Raw genomic sequence first — 18,212 nt, forward strand, 5'->3', positions numbered from 1 at the left:
TTAACACACACACACTTTAAAACTAGAAATTCTCAATAGTAAAATAAAAGGTAAATTTCTAAAGTTAACTTTGGATATAATATAAAAAAATATTCTTGAAGTTTATTTATTATTATTATTATTGCGTATAATTTTCACTTTTCTCTTAACGAATTTTATATACGTGATATTCTAGAATAGAAACGCATTATGTCTCTCAAAATTGAAATCATGAGGACCGTACAATACACCACATTCGGATCATTTTAATTGGTATCGATTTTCGATATCAGTTTGCATAGGCATCGTTTGAAGATTTCGTATGGAAATGGGTTTCATAATATACCAATTGGCCAATATACCAGTCTATGATTATTATCATTGCATGAATTCGGGTAATTAATTACAAAAACAAAAGCTTTTGTCTATTTGGAAACGATCTTTTTTAAAAATGAAAATCTTGCCATATACTTTAAAATTGTTACACCCACTATCCAGTTATCTAATCACAATTTTCTATGGCGTAAGGGTGAGAGAAAATAGAATTAGCTCAGAGTTTGAAATTACACTAGAAAAATAATAATGGAATAACAATTTTTGAAACACTAAAAAAAATTAGTTACCATATTTAATACGTGAATCATCTAAATACAGACCTTACCTTATTTTCTCAGTCCCCTTATTTCCCCCTTTTTAAAGAACTTTTATTTTTTCCTTTATTTTCGGAAATTTCATCCTTTTTTCGTTTTACAAATCTTGTTCGGTTGAGAATTCTCCTAGGGTTGTAGATTTAATTATTATTTTGAAAGTTTTTTTGTTTTGTTTAGAATTTATTCTTTCAAATGAAAATTTCAGTAATTCATTTCGAAATAAAAATTATTTATTTTCAGTAGAAAATTGAACAATTACATTTTTCAATAAAAATTCATCTTTCGTGGATGAATGTTCAACTAAATGAATTACATTTGAAATATTTTGCGAAAAATTCAAGTTTTTCCTTTATAAATAATCCTTCTAACTACTAATTTAACTAAGATATTTTTGGTTGACATATGGTAGAGTTTAGTTTAAAATTTAAATTAAAAATTTGTCATTAGGCCTGCATTTCTTTCGGTTTGAAATTCAATTTATTGGTTGACAGTTAAACGACTTTTTGAGCATACATTTTATTGGAAAAAGATTTTCCTGTTATGTTGAAAATTGCTTTTTCTTGTAAGTAATTTATTTTGTTTTTTAATTTTTTAAAACAATTGCATTATTGGTAGCAAATTGATCATTTTCTGTTGAAAATTAAAAAATTTGGTTCATTAATGTATTTTTTGTCAAGTCATCTTATTTGGTTACAAATTAATCTACTGAATTAGCTTTCGACTGAGAAAAAATTCTTGATAAAAAATTCAACTATTTTGTAGAAAAGGTGACTTTTTGGATTGAAAGTTTATCTCTTTTATAATAGGAACGTTCTCTTTTTTGATGAAACTCGTTCTGAAAATATATCTTCTTGTCTTGAAAATTGTAACCTGTAGTTTTAAATACAACCCTTTTAGTTGAAACTTTGATTTTTGGTTTTTGTAAATTGACAATATTCTTCTCCATTTGTTAAAAAATTGATCTCCTTTGGAAGAAAATTATTATTTTTTTTAGGTTGAGAATTTAACTATTTTGTTGCAAATTAAATATATTTTTACTTAAAATTTGAGATTTTGCAATGAAGATGTTTCTTACCTAAATGGTTTTTTTTTAAAGAGGAAACAGCACTTTTATGAATCATTTTACTATATGCAAACCATTTATAACATCATTATGACTTTCCTGTGATGAAATTATTATTAATAATGGCTTTTGCAGAAATTTAAATTGGATGCTAAACCTTGAATATTGACTTCAGAAAGTGAATAATCCATGTCATCAGTGTTTTCATCGGTTTTTCTTTTGAGCAATATTAACGACAATCTAAAAAACTACCATTCTTCAGGTCTAAAGTCCCTAAGTAAAAAGACGCCGACTGCTGCCGATGTTGATTCCGGCTTTACTCGCCAGTATTTCTTCTCTTTAGATTATGGATTAAAAAAATAAAACAGAATGGCTTTGCCGTATATCCTCATTTTGTACAGTTGGATTTATTAATAATTTTAAGGGGCCTTACGGCCATGTGACGAGAGTTTTACGTGACCAAACCTGGTCTTCAATTTTTTTTCCCCATCTTACGTCTAAGCGAAATGAGGTATCGCTCTGAAAGTTCGGGAAATGAAAAAGGAGGTAATAAAGTCCATGTCTATGCTTTGTTCCGGTGAAAATTTTAAGAAAAAATTTTTTTTAAGGAAAATACCAGTGGAAGTTTTCTTTCCCAACTTACGTCCGCACGGAATGAGATATCTTGTTAAAAATTTGGCACGATAAATAGAAGGCATGCAAGAATGTATCTCTGGTCCTAAATAATTAGATTAGTGAAAAAAGTTTTTTTTCAATTACTATTTTGGAGAAATACCGACCGTGCTGTCGTCAGACCTTGCAATCAATTTGCAATGTTGTCAATGGGCTGATCATGAAGTTCACATTTATCAAAGTGGGGCAAAACAGCCAAAATCGCTCACGAACATTATGCAAAAATAATGCAAAAAAAATTTTTTGCACTTGTAATTTAAATGAAGATATTTGGTCTGACATACGTATTAGTATGGTATCAGCTGTGTCAAAGCAGCACTAGCGAAGCTAGTAGACAACTTCGAACTTCTAGGGGTTTGTAGGTAAAACAGATTGCATGATTACCGTCAGAGAAAGTTAAAAGTCCATGGACATAGGAAACACGGGACTAGGCATGCCATTCTAACTTGGCGAGCGGGGTTGAATCCACGGGAGGGGGGAATTTAATGAGTAGGGAGAGCCGCCATCTTACAATGTGCCATTTGATTATGCGCACGAGCATTTTTGCCGACAAATTGTCAATGAAAATAGAAACATGAGGGCGCTGTCATGTTTCTTGCGGGATATCAAAGGGTGGCGGACCTCCCCCCTAATTGCATCACCCCCGCAATAGCATGTTTAGTCCCTTGTTTCCTATGTCCTTTTAATGTCAAACTTCTGCTGTATAACCAGCCCCCTGCCTCGACCGTCTATGTGTATGAAGTAAGAGTTTTCTTACGATCCGGAAGGAAAATGTCGGTCAAACTAAGCCAACAGATGGCGCCACAAAAAATAGGTCTGTCTTTTTCCTTGAATTGCATTAAGAAAAAGCAAAAATAATTAAAAACTTGATGCTGCTTGCAAATAAACAAAAAAGAATATATGAAAAAATAAGAGTAACTATTACTAATTATTTCAAAAAAGAAAAAGTCATGAAAATATGTAGTTTAATATAAATAAAATTTAATTTTGAGATAAATTTTAAAAGCAGTTCGAATTTTATATTTTTGTGATTTATTTTGCTCATATTATTGATTTTATTATTTGTTAAAGTTAAAGAACTTTATTTATTGTTGAAATTATTAAAGTAGCTAATGAAAAAATTAATAATATTTAAGCTCTCAATTACAAAAATATTTAAAACATTCACATGATCAGAAGAATTAATGAAAAATATATTACTTATATCCAATATAAATATAATAATAATCAGAATATGTAAGAATACAACTTAAGTTGCAAAGTAAAGAATCTTTGTCCCTTTAAAATCTTAGGAATTTCAAGTTTTGAAGGAAATATTTTTAAAGAGTAGTGGTAATTGTAATTAAAATGTTTGAGGGAATCATTTGGAAAAAAGTCAATGACACGAATGATAAATGAGAAAATTGATTTAATACAATGTATATATTTATTTAAATTGAACCAAACATCATATATACATTTATACAGTTCAATAATTTATTTATTTCTTAATCTTGAAGGCTTTTTTCTCGCTGCATTCAGCTCCTAATAATTTTATTTAAAAATTTTAATTTAAGGGAGATTTTGAATTGAATAGTTAATTATATTATTGCAAACCTCATTTCTGAAAAAAAACAGACTATAAGCTATTAAAATCTATAAACAAACGTACTGTACTCATGACGCACAGTTGGAGGAAATGCCCTTTTTTAATTAAAAAATGTCCAGAGCCTTCAATTTTCTTGCGATTTTGAATTTTTCTGTATCCAATTATTGATCATTAAATTCTATAAATCTTGACTCTCCGAAATTTTGTCTCCTCTATTTTTTTATTAATAATTTTTCCGGTCAAAGTATGAACAAAGTCTTATTATCGGTGAATTTTTTTTTTTGCTAAAAGTGCTTCCCATTAATGTAGGAATGACATTTAGTTACAAAAATGATTTAAAAGTTTGTAATAAATACTGTAATAAACAATTTTTGTGTCAAAATATTAGAATTTGAGATTTTTCAAATTATAATTTCCTTCAATGGCCAGAAGGACTTCAGGTATTCCTCAAAATATTAAATATTTAATAATATTTCGTAAAATATAACAATTAAAATTTTTGTAAACAAATTAGGTAAACAAATTTAAAATGTTTGCCCTTTCGCATAGAAAATTTTTTTTGCACTGGAAATTTTTTTGCACTGGAAATGTTTTTTAAGCTATTGAACGAATGCCTGCTAGTCACAACAATATTAGAAGAGTTAAGAATAACCACTGTTAGTAAAAATCCTTATGACAAAATATTTAAACTTAAGGGTTTATTAAATTTAAATTTGCTTTGATGGCCAAGTCTGTGGGTTATTGTTAAAAGATTTTGTATCGAGTGAATCTTCGCATGCAGTGTTATGATTAATTTACAATCTATTATGATTGAAAACCCAAATTTTTCCGAATAATACTGCCAACATTGGGACATTTTTTATGTAAATTGTTTATAAACATGTAAGTTGTTATATTTCACTGAATGTGATCAAAAATACATTTTTTAGGAATATCTGTAGCCACTGTAGCGATTTAAGAAAATAAAAATTTTGATAAAACCTTACATTTGCATATTTTGTCACGAGAATTATTCATAACAATGGTTATTCTTAACTTCTCACATATTTTTGTGACTAGCAGTTATTCGCCCAATAACTTAAAATATGTCCAGTGTAAAAAAAAATTTCTATGCGAAAGGACCAAAATTTTGAATTTCTTTATCTAATGTATTTACAAAAATTTAAATAGTTATATTTTATCAAATATTATTCAATATTTATTGTTTCAGGGAATACCTGAAGTCTTCCTGACGCTTAAAGGAAATAACAATTTGAAAAATCTCAAATTATAATATTTTGTCACAAGAATTGTTTGTAGCAATAGTTATTATAAACGTTTAAATTATATTTGTTATTGAATGTAATTGAATGTAATTCCTACATTAATGTTAAGCTCTCTAAGCACCAAAAAATTTTATTGATAATAAGACTGTTTGTTAATTTGTTTATCAAATTTGTTTCCAACAAATAAATGGAATGATAAACAAATTATTTGTATTTTTCCTGATCAGTTATCAAACCGTAAAAAATTGTTATGTAAAAGATTTCAGTTTTTCCATGCTTTGAGTAAAAAAATTATGAATAAGCAAATAGAGAAGACAAAAGTTCGGAGCGTCAAGCTGAACGAAAAAAGTGAATTTTCTCCTACTGTCCGTCATGAGAATGGTAAGTTTGCTTGAAGAGTTTAATAGTTTAAGTCTGATGATTTTAGAAATGAGGTTTGCAATAATATAATCAACTATTTAATTAAAAATCTCCTTTGAATAAAAAGTTTTAAATGAAATTATTAAGGGTTTAATGCAGTGAGAAAAAGCTTTCAAAATTAAGCAACCAATAAATGATTGCACTGTCTATATGTATATATGATATTCGATTCAATTTAAATAAATATATAGATTATATTAAATAATAAGAAATCAACTTTCTTATTTATTGGTCTTTTCATTAACTTTTTACCAAATTATTGCCTCAATTTACAATATACGTCCTTTATTTTTTATTATTCTTCTGATCATGCATATTTTTCAAATATTTTTGTCATTGAAGTGTTTAATATTATTAATTTTTTCATTAGCTACATTAATAATTTTAACAAAAAATAATTTTGTTTAACTTTAACAAATAATAAAATAAATAATATGAGCAAAAGAAATCACAAGAATATTAAGTTCAAACTGCCTTCAACATGTATCTCAAAATTAAATTTTATTCATATTAAACTACATATTTTCATTAATTTCTCTTTTTCTAAATAATTATTAATAGTTAGACTTATTTTTTTATGTACTTTTTTTGTTTATTTACAAACAGCATCAAGTTTTTGATTATTTTTGCTTTTTCTTAATGCAATTCAATGAAAAAGACAGACCTACTTTTTGTGGCGCCATCTGTTGGATTAGTTTAACCGACAATTCCCCTCCGGACCGTAAGAAAACAGAAAAATGTGGGCGATGCATGGAGCTGCGTAAAACTTTAATCTGTCCGTCGATAATCATTATTTGCATAAATAAACTTTTTTCTTCCTCCAACTTTTTGCAAGGCCACAAACGATCCTTTAATATTTATTAACATTTCCCGAAAAAACTTTCCGCCTTATTTAAACTTTTATTTTTCAATATAGATAAAAAATATTGATCTTAGGGCTGACTTGATCAGCTCTTATACTCATAACATGGCCTTAATATCTTTATGTTTCATTGCGACCCATATTTGCTGAAGCACGTTTTGATACTTGCTTTTATTATAGGGCGTTCATTAATTCCGATATTGCGAGATGCGGTTTGCATATGATTTCTACATTATTGCCGTTTTCTTCTTTGTTTTTATTAAACTTTTCTTCTTCTCTTGTTCTGGTACATACATGAAATTGTGATAACAAAATGTTGCATATCAGCACGCGATGTGACTCGGATTCCATGGTCAGGCAGAGGTAATATTTTACGACCTTGAAGTTAGCTATGCATATAGATTTGAAAATTCGACCTTGAATAGAAAATGAAATAGTGAAGATAGTTCTGGATTCTCCTCGGCAATATCTCCAGGTGTTTTTTCATTTTTTTAAAATTAATTATTCAAAAAATTATATTGTTTATAATTTTTAACAATTTATTTAACAATTGTGGTAAACAATTCGGAGTTGTTAAGTGAAAAAGAACATACCTTGAAGTATCATTAACAAAAAAAAATTTTGAACAATGCAAAAAAGTTAGTTTCTTTTTTACTTAACAACTCCGAATTGTTTACCACAATTGTTAAATAAATTTTTAAAAATTATAAGCAATATAATTGTTTAAATAATTAATTTTTTCAAAAAATGAAAAACAAACTTGCAGATATTGCCGAGGAGAATTCAGAACTATCTTCACTTTTTCTTTAGGACTTTTGGTTTTTTTCATAATGAAGGATATATGTTAATTAAGAACGTAATTGTTTAAAAAATGACTTTTTGAAAAAAGTGAGAAAAAAAACACTAAAAGATATGACAACTTTATATTCAAATAACATATTTCATTATAAGCGGACGAGCCCAGTCAGAAGTTGCGCACTGAGCCTAGGATCGGTCTGCTCGTTTTGGAGAACCGCCGTATGGGGGAAGTTGTGTTAAAGCGTCGTAAGCAGTGCTCGTAACGAGTGCCCCAAACTCTTCTACGGATGCGTCGCGCTCGATCTCTGATTCGTTGCTGTTAGCACGCAATTTGAAATGCTAAAAAATAACATTTTTCTTGTTTATTATGAATAATGTCATTTGAACTTATATAAATGTTTATTAGACCGATATTAATGAATCTTGAGAAAAATAAAAATTTATTAAGTGCATACTGTGTTATGGTTGTTTTTGCTAAATACATAAATTTTTGTATTAATTAATATAATTCTATTGAAAAACAATATTGTCAATGCATTTTAATATTTTAATAAACTTTAAATGACAAAATTTTCAAATAATAAAAAATATGCAAGAAGAATACAATTGAGTACCAAAGAATACTTTTTATTCACACATTATGCACTTAATAAATTTTTATTTTTATTGAGATTCATTAATATCGGTGTAATAAGCATTTATATAAGTTAAAAGTACATTATTCATATTAAACAATAAAAATGTTATTTTTAGCATTTAAAATTGCGCGCGAACAGCAACGAATCAGGGACCGAGCGCAACGCATGCGTAGAAGAGTCTGGGGCACTCCTCACGCGCACTAGTCGCAAGTGCCCGACGTGCGCGTTTTCCACCACTTTCCCTTATGTGACGTCTGCTATCTGTTTCAAAATTTCGAGAAAGTAAAAAAAATTTTGAGCAAAAAATTGTAATTATCTTTACGTTAGCAAATTGTTAACATTTAAAACTCATCATTGTTATAAATGATTGAACTGAAAAAATAGAATATTTTCGTCGACAACTATATTTATTGTTATAAAACCATTGAAAACTCATGAGATACTAAACATACTATTGTGTACTTTAGGAAAAATATAATCCTCTGTTTTTTTGTTGCACAGTTGAATTTAGAATTTAATTGTGTGCCTAATGGTGCCCCTATTCATGTTGACTTTTTGAAAAAAAAAACACCTAGAGATATGGCTCAGACGATTCCAGTGGAGTTTTTAGTTTTTGGCTACGTCTATTATTTCATTTTTTATTCAAGGTCGAATTTTCAAATCTATATGCATAGCTAACTTCTGGGTCGTGATATTTTGCTGCTTCAACGCGGTTTTCCTCGCGACTTCGTTATGTATTCATAAAAGGAACGCACCAGAACTAGGCACAATTCAGCACGCGGAATTCGTAATGCCAACGCCGTTGTCGTTTGCAACTACTCTCATATGGCTATCGAAGCTTCGTTAACTCAGTTGTACCTTGTGCATGATTCGAATAAGAATTCATCAAGACTGGATATTTATTATCGCATTGTCCTTGTTAAATTGAAGCTCTTTTAATCATAGACAAAGTTTAATAATGACAGAAGCGATGACTTTTATTTAACCCTTTCCGGCATACATTTTTCAGGGAAATGAGTTTTCATGAAAATTGGTACATAGGGGTTCTTGGGGTCGCTGATTACGAATCTGAACTCAGATTTTGAAAATTCAAAATAGCGGGTACAATATGGCCGTTAACATTTGGCATATTTTTGTATTTTTTCTGAAAATTGGTATACAGGGGTTTTTTAATTCACTGATCACGAATCTGAACTCAGATTTAGAAAATTCAAAATGGTGGATCCAATATGGCGACTTAAATTTGGAATATTTTTTATTTTTTTAGAATTGGTATACAGGGGTTTTTTGGAGTCGCTAATCACGAGTCCGAACTTGTATTTTTTAAATTCAAAATGGCGGATCCAATATAGCGGCCAAAATTTGTATTTTTTTTTGTTGAAAATTGGTGTACAGGTGTTTTTGGTATCTCTGATCACGAATCTGAAGTTATATATTTAACATTCAAAATGGCGGGCCTAAATTCAAAATATTTCTAAATTTTTGTTTAAAGTTGGCACAGGCAGGGGGTCGCTGATCTTGAATCTGTATTCAAAATGACAAATATTTAGAATATTAAGGATTGAAAAAATATACACCTACTCACCTAAAACAGGGATTAGTACCAATTTTTTGAATTTTCAAAATCTAAATTCAGAGTCGTAATCAGTGGCACCAAAAATCCTTGTACACTAATTAAAAAAAAATCCAGAAAACTGTATTATTTTGACCGCCATATTGGATTCGTCATTTTGGATTTTCAAAGTCTGATTTCAGATTCGTGATCAGCGACCCCTAAAACCTCTGTATACCAATTTTCAGAAAAAAATCCAAAAATATTCCAAGTTTCGGGCACCATCTTGGATCCACCATTTTAAATTTCCAAATCTGAGTTCATATTCGTGAACACTAAACCCAAAAATACGAATTATTTAAAAATTTAGACCCTTCGTACAAAAATTTCAATTTTCTATTATCCTGCGAGCATGAATACGGTATTCCCACCGTACCGCAAAGGGTTAACTAATTACATTCTGGCTCAAAACTGGGTTCATTTTAATAACATAAACCAGCATTTTTTGAACACCAGTTCTTTTTTTAACCGCCCACAAAAATTAATAAAAATCCAAAATTCTATCATGTGGCCAAGCCACGCAATAATATTTTCGTAAAAACGAAAAAAGCTGCCAAAAAATAAATAGACAAAACGATACAAGAAACGAACAATTTTGTTTGATAGGGCACGTATTTTTTGTTTTACCCGTAGAAAATCAAATTCAAAATAAAAAAATTAAATTCTTAGAAAAAAGACACAAGCTAACAAAAAAATTATCATACAAAAGTCGCTTAACCAAAAGGTGTAGTTTTAATTTTAATGATGAAACATTGTAAACGAAAAAATTAAGTTTTTTTCTCTAATATCGATACAAGGTTCGAAAATAAATTAGATAAGATAGTCTATTCAACAAGTTTTGTTCTCTCAATTATATTTATACATTTCTTTAGAATCACTTTATTCAATTATGCGTACTTTTCGTTTAAATCATAAAAATAACATTGAAAATAAATAAATGAAACTAATGGAAAACGGCACAAAATTCAACAAAATACTTAATAAGAAAATTGTTTTTTTTTTCTCGATAGAATGTGTACTTTTTTATTTATGAAAATAAGACAATAAAATACAATTGTCTAAATATCAATGCATTTCATGCATTGTAATAATGCAAAATTTGACTAGGTTTTGGTAAAAAATTAAAATTTTTGGTTTTTTGTAAGAATGAGATTAATATTGTTTTTTTTTTAATATTTATTTTGGTTGGAAATTCAATTTTGTTCTTGAAAAAGAATCTTTTTAGTTTAATTCAATGGGTTAAAAATGATTTTTTTTTTTTTTGTTAAAAATTATCTTCCTTTGCTGAAAATTAGTTTTTTTTCAACTAAAAATTAAGCGATTTCATTTTTTGTTGCAAAATCATCTTTTTATATTCTCATATAAAAGCGTATTTGTCGCTTAAAATTTGGTCCCCCCCCCTCCACATTTTTTGTACTTTTGGACTTTATTCATTAAAAAAACTGGAGTTATAGCATTTACAAGATTCCAGAAAAAACAACGAGAATGAACATTTTGAGGCAAAAAAGCACGATATGAAATAAATTCAAAGCAATAAAATCGTTGAACTTTGATCAACTTACAAGATGATGATGGCCAATTAAGCCAAAGATGAATTTTTGATAAATTTTCACTGAAAAAAATCCACAGATTTATTATGATTAACTGTTTGAAACGACACGCAGTTTTTGTTTTCTTCTTTAAAAACAATATTAAATATGAAAACAATTAATGAATACAAATTTTCGGACGAAAGACACGAATAAGGATAAAAACAACTAGACTAAAAATTTTACCCAAATAGAGCTATACATAGTAGGTGACTCATAATTTTTTCACGGGATGCGTATTTTTTCTTATAATCGTGAAAAATTACAAAATAGCAAAAAAAATAGCATGGAAAACCAAAATATTTTTTTTTAATGACACAAGGTACGAAAAACAGTTAACAGGCGAAAGTAATTCATTCAGAAAGCATTCGTTATGATTGATTTTTAGATAGGTCAAGTAGATTTTAATTTTATAGTAAAAACTGAGATTAAAAATAAAATAATTATGTTTTTGTAAAAACGAGCTTTTCGGACAAATAACGCAATTTAAAATAAATGTCAATGAAACAGAACCCTTCGCCTAAATAGTATCTGGAAATTTTTTTCGTAGCTTTTTACAACAGGGTGCATATTTTTGGTCTCAATCGTAAAAATAAGATTGAAAATAAACAAATTAAGTTTACAGAAAAACGGAACACCTATTTTTAAGTTACACTAATGCCCGAAATGTTACAACTTTCATTCAATCTAGAGAGACTTATCAGTACATTTTCTTAAATTGGGCTAAACTGGAAAATTTCTGCACCGGCTAAAGAGCAGAATCAGTTTACATGGAAGTTGCAATACAATGCTTTTTCGTTTAGACTGATTCTTTTTTTATTTGGTAAATATCTCAGAAGGCCGAGGTTGATACCGATAACTAAGAAATAACGACTGTAGTATATATGACATCATGCGATGAAGCACTAAATTATCCCGCAGTTACATTGTTAATCATATTTTTAATAAATACATTGATCAGTTCCCTCTATAACTCTAAAAGATAACGATTATCTATAATCTGGTTTTGTCTTGGTCTGTTATCCTCAATTCGGTTAGTGAATATAATAATGGAATTTCTATAATTTACAGTAATTTTTTTTTTAATTTTACGCAAATAAGAGTTTTTGGGATTTACTCTGCATGTAGCAATTTTAGATAAGCTCAACTACCCACGCCTCATTAAGGCCATGTGACGAGAGGGTCACGTGACCAAACCTGGTCTTCAATTTTTATTTCCCAACTTACATCCACATGGAATGAGATAACGTGTTAAAAATTTGGCACGATAAATAGAAGGCATACAAAAATGTGTCTTTCGTCCTAAATAATTAGGATATTGAAAAAAAATTTTTTTTTAATTACTATTTTGGAGAAATACCGACCGTGCTGTCGTCAAACCCTGCAAGCAATTTGCAATGTTGTCAATGGGCTAGTTATAAGATTTATATTTATCAAACTGGGGCAAAACGACAAAAATCTCTCACGAACATTATGCACAAATAATGCAAAAACTAATGTTTGCACTTGAAATGCAAATAAACATTCAGTCTGCGATACGTATCATTCTGGTATCAGCTGTGTCAAAGCAACATCACCACAGCGAGTAGACAACTTCGAACTTCTAGGGGTCTTTGGGTAAGACAGATTGCATGATTACCGTCAGAGAAAGTTAAAAGTCAAACTTCTGCTGTAAAATCTAAATGTGTCCATCGATAATTATTATTTGCATAAATAAACTTTTTTCTTCCTCAAACTCCTTGCAAGCCTACAAACGATTCTTAAATATTTATTAACATTTTCCGATCAAAATTTCCGCGTTATCTAAACTTTTATTTTTCAATACAGGTGAAAAAATATTGATCTTAGGGCTGACTTTATCAGCTGTTATACTCGTCACATGGCCTTAAATACAAAATATATAACTCGCATGGTAAATAATATGTGGGACGAAAATAGCTTTGAAGTTTTTTGTATTGAAATATCATTTCCTTTAGTTCAGGAAAATTGGTTGCATTCCTTTGCATGTCACTTGATGCTATATAATCATTATAATATATACTAGACTGTCATCTGCGCGCGCATGTGCGCACTCACTTTTGTACTCATTTTTATCAATTACTCAATTTTCTACACTTATATTCTTGTTCACATATTATGTAACATTATTTTAAACCCTTCTACCTTTCGACACCCTAACTGCAGTTACGTAAAATTTTCTTTTATTAGTTTAAAAAACTCAATAGACGTTTTATAAATAAAAATAGATATTTTAGATGAAGTGCTGTATAGAAATAAATTAAACAATATTTTGACGTAACACAACACTGTTTTTTTAAATCTTTTTTTTACTTTCACACATTTTTAAATTATTTACAAGGATTTGAAAATAAATTGATTTATATTATGCAAATCATATTCAATCTTCCATTACATAACCTACAAGTAAATAGTTAATTTATTTGTTACTCATATTTCTTAAATTTGAGGTAATAAATTTTAATCATTATTCAATTTAATATTCTAAAAAAATGTTGAGCTTATATCAATTAGTGATTTTACGAAATAAGAAGTATTAAACTATGATTCGCACTAAACCAATAAACCAATTCAAAGGTTAAGGTCATTCCCTTAGAAAATTTCAACAAAGAACCTGATGGTGACTTTAGTTTTGACCTTGAGGAAGACGTTCATGGCTATTTAAAGGTGAACTTTTTTTAAAATGAAAACGTCCCTTTTTATACCAGTAATCGAATGAACGGAACATTTTACATTCAAATATGCACTAAGGTCATATGTGAGGAATGGCCTTAAGGGTCACCCTGAGCTCACTTTACCTGAAACATTGTTTTGATGGCTATTAAAACATCATTAGTGGAAAATATTCTATAGCGGAGAAACTTATGTAAGTATCGCGCGCCGATGACAGTATAACATTGACCTTGACCCTGACCTGGTGGCCTTTAAAGTTCAACTTTGTTTGGGTCAGGTGAGTGTTATTATTTTTACAAAAATCTGCTAATAGTTTGTTGTTAGAGACGTGCGTCAGTGAATTGCTTTGAGGTTATGGTGTCCAAAAGCATAGCCATACGCGTGTATCAAATAATAACAGAAAATATTTAATGCGGTATGTACTCGCCTATTTGGCAAATAGGCATTTTCAAAGACGTTTTACTCAATAATCGTCTGCTAAAATTGAGTAGATGAATTAAAATTTTCGCCGAACAGTCTGATTTTTTTAATCATCCTATTTTTCCGCAATCATTATTAGTTATTTGTAAACAAACTTTTTTTTAATCGCCAAAGATAGCATTTATTATTTGTTTTTTAGTTCATACTAGCTTTTAGATATTCATTAGCATACGAATATCTATTATCTGAGCTATTGTGGACCACCCCTCACCGGGATAATTATGGCACTCCAATAAAACAGAATTTCAAATAAAAAGAAAGTCTTAGTATTATAAACTAAAGTTATACTTGAAACCATATTTAATTTTTACAGTTACATGTTAAAACGAATCTTATAAATAGTTTATATTACATATGTCATGATTTATCTTTATTCAAGACCAATCCACACAGTTCTCAAGGTAGAGTGTATTTTGATTGTTAACCAATCAGAGCAAAGGTTTAGGAGGATCCTTTCTGGTTGGTTGATACAAGTTCATATGTATGTGTAATGAATAACGCTCGTATAATACGGACTACTCTCGCGTTATAGCTCGAATAAGACGAGTCAACTGTTTTTTTTTCAACCTCGGATAATCGCGAACTCCGATAAAGCGGGGTCGGATAAGCGAGGTTCCACTGTATTTACAAAAGTTTTGTTATTTTATTAAAATTTTGTTGAAACTTACTTCATTTGTCCGTGTTTCTTACTAACCAAAATATTTAAATATTTTTTACAGTTGGATTTTCAAAATAACAAAAATATTACATTAATCAAATTCATTTTATTTTTCTTTATTTGATTCTAAAGTATTTTTCTATTTAAGCTAAATTTTTTTTCTTATAACGGGATTGAATATATGACAGAGAAAATCTTTTATAAACACTATAGTTAACAGAGTTAAATAAAAATCTAAGTAGTTATGAATAATGCTACTAACAACTGGAATGCATTTTGAGATATGAAAGCACTTTACTTCGGACGATTGACCACAAGAAATAGAATCCTCAATATGACTCCGCGTCAAAGAGATATCTTAAAAATCAGAAGGTGTCACCCATGAAAGTATCTCCCTGGAAAAAATTGTAAAATGCTAAAAAATGAAAATTTTACAGACCCAGGAATCGTTCACATTGGCATTCAAAAGCCGCGATTGAACTGTGGATTTTACGGATCGGGTGGGAAAACTCATCAAAAGTAAATCCAGGATTCATCCGACTGTAGATCCCTTGAAAAAATACGAAGATATATTCTATCGTAGGAGAGATGTTCGATTTAACTCAGTGAGTAACGACGAGGAAAGTCAAATCACGAGATGAGAAATATTAAGGTTTTCACAACGTAATGAGATCTTCTGCTTTCTGAATATTTGCTTAAATTACCTACTTTTACCCAAAATAGTCACAGTAATATTACAATCAAATATTGGCTTTGTAGATAATTAACAAAGTTATAACACAATCAACATATATTTCACATGATCTGCAATATTAATTTACCGCAAATGGAAACTGAGTCAAAAAATTCAAATTAAATTTTCAGGTTGGATAAATCAAAATGCATTAGTTTCTATCAGGAAAATATTTTGCAGAATACCAACCAAACGTGTCTTCGACTAATTATCGCTGTGGTGCTGCACTGGACGCGAGCAATTTGTATTTTATTTGAAACGTAATAAAGGAGCGTATGAGCGTACATTGGGCAGAAATCCAATATCCAAAAACGGGTCAGGTGTGGAGGTAAACTTTATGATTTTTTATTAAAACTTCGTCCAATTTTCAGGAAGTTTCATAACTCGTTTTCACGAAAAAAAGTAATATGTATGGCTATAGATTTAATAGATATGATCTATCATCTGGCTACAAATTCGCTCATCGCATAATTTTTAAATCATCTTTTTCAGTAACGATATAAAATTTACTTTAAAGTTTAAAAAATTTTTGAAAGCCTACATAATGGTTTCATATATAATTGTTTTCAATAAATTAAGACTTTCTAGCTTCTTTTACAGTCCTTTTTCAATTGTTTCTTTAATACAAGATTTTTTTCTAAAATTTTAAAAATCTTTTAAAATTTTAAATACTCACAGATTTTTCCCGATATCTTTAGAAAACTTTTGAAATGCTTTGAAACCTTCGTACGTGTCTTTAAAAATAATCAGTGAGTTTTCATATTTTGTTTTTAATTCAGCAATACCTAAAAAGCTGCTTTAACATAAAGAAAAAAATCATTTTCAATTTTGCTAGGATTGTTAAGATTTTTTTTTTATTTCTCTTTAAGCCTTTTAAAATTTCTAAATTTTCCTCTTTAAAATCTTGCAGGTAATTTTTTTGACTTTGGAAACCTTTTATATATTCTCTTCAAATTAATTTAGAAGAAAACCAATTATTTAAAATTTACCATGAATCTTAAAAACGGTTTTCCTTTTTCTTTGAATATTTTAAAGCACTTACATAACTTTTGATTTTTTGTTAATCTTCATAAATCTACAATTTTTAAAACTTTTTAAATCTCGGGAAATCTTTAACTTTCAAAAAATTATAATACTTCTAAATATCTTTTTTAATTATTCGACTTTTTGATCAAATCGTTTCAAAGTCATGAAACATAAACAAATTTGCCTAATATATTTCAGGTTCTTTTTCAAAAACTTTAAGAACCTTTTTTAAAGAAACTTTCTAAAAATCTCCAAATTCTTGTATGTTTTTTGTTTGAAATCTTCCGAATTAAGATTTTGACTTAAGTTAATAATTTTTTAAATATATTTTCATGTTTTAAATTATTTATGAATCTTGTAAAAACTTCTAAACCTTCTAAATATCTATTAGAATGATACAAATATTTCCTAAATTATTTTTTTAGTTCTTCAAAATTAAAATGCTGTTTAAAATCTCACGGTTGATTTTTTACAATGTTGTCTTAATTATGAGGAAAAGCAATTATATAAAATTTACCAGGAATTTTGAGAGCATTTTTTCACTCTCTTTAAATCTTTTAAAGTTCTTTAATAACTTTTGATTTATTTTTTAATCTTCATAAATCTACTATTTTGTAAACCTGTTAATTTTTCTGAGAGGTTTAATTTTTATAAGAAATGTTCAATACTAATAAATTGTTTTTAAATTATTCGAATTCTTGATAACTTACTTTTCACTTAACTTAGATTAGGAAAGGTCTATTAATTATTATGTGAGTATTCTTAATCTCCATAATATTTTAAGGTTGTACTAAAGTGATCGCTAGTTGAAGAATCAGCCTGGTTCAAAACTAATTGAAAAACCCATGAAAATATTCATATTTTTAATTGTAAATAATTCTGGAAGAACACTGAAGGTGAAATATACACAATGGCATGTCAGCTTATCATGGTTTATTCCACTATTTTTATTTAGGATTTTTCATTTTAAAAAATCAACAAAATAGTCCAGTCTTCTACAAAAAAGTAAATAAATTTTCATCCTAAAATAATACAGTTCAATTTGCAGTTAATATAAATGTTTTTTAACCAAAACAAAATCAAATTTTAAAACTTTAAAAATAAATTCATATTCAACCAAATTGATCCGACGTCATAACTACACGGACACCTTAGTATTAGTCGTTATTTTTAATATTTATTGCTCTATAATTTACAATAATTTTTTTTAAGATGCCATCCATAAAAACTGCTTATTTCTCATAATTGAATGAATCGTATAAGTTGCGATTTAAGTATTATTTCAATAGTCTATGAAAGGATTAAATTCGTCTCTACAACTCTTTGAATTTTCAAAGCGACAAACCCTCAGCATAAAATATTACATATAATGTGATATCAGTTTGAAAGAAGTGTGTAGCTAAATTATTTTCGTTTATACTGAATCTTTTTAAATTTAAATATCTCAGAAGAAAAAAGTTGATGCCTTTAATATAAAAACTAATGACT

This window comes from Belonocnema kinseyi, chromosome 2 (genome assembly GCF_010883055.1).
Source record: "Belonocnema kinseyi isolate 2016_QV_RU_SX_M_011 chromosome 2, B_treatae_v1, whole genome shotgun sequence".
Classification (NCBI taxonomy): Eukaryota; Metazoa; Arthropoda; class Insecta; order Hymenoptera; family Cynipidae; genus Belonocnema; species Belonocnema kinseyi.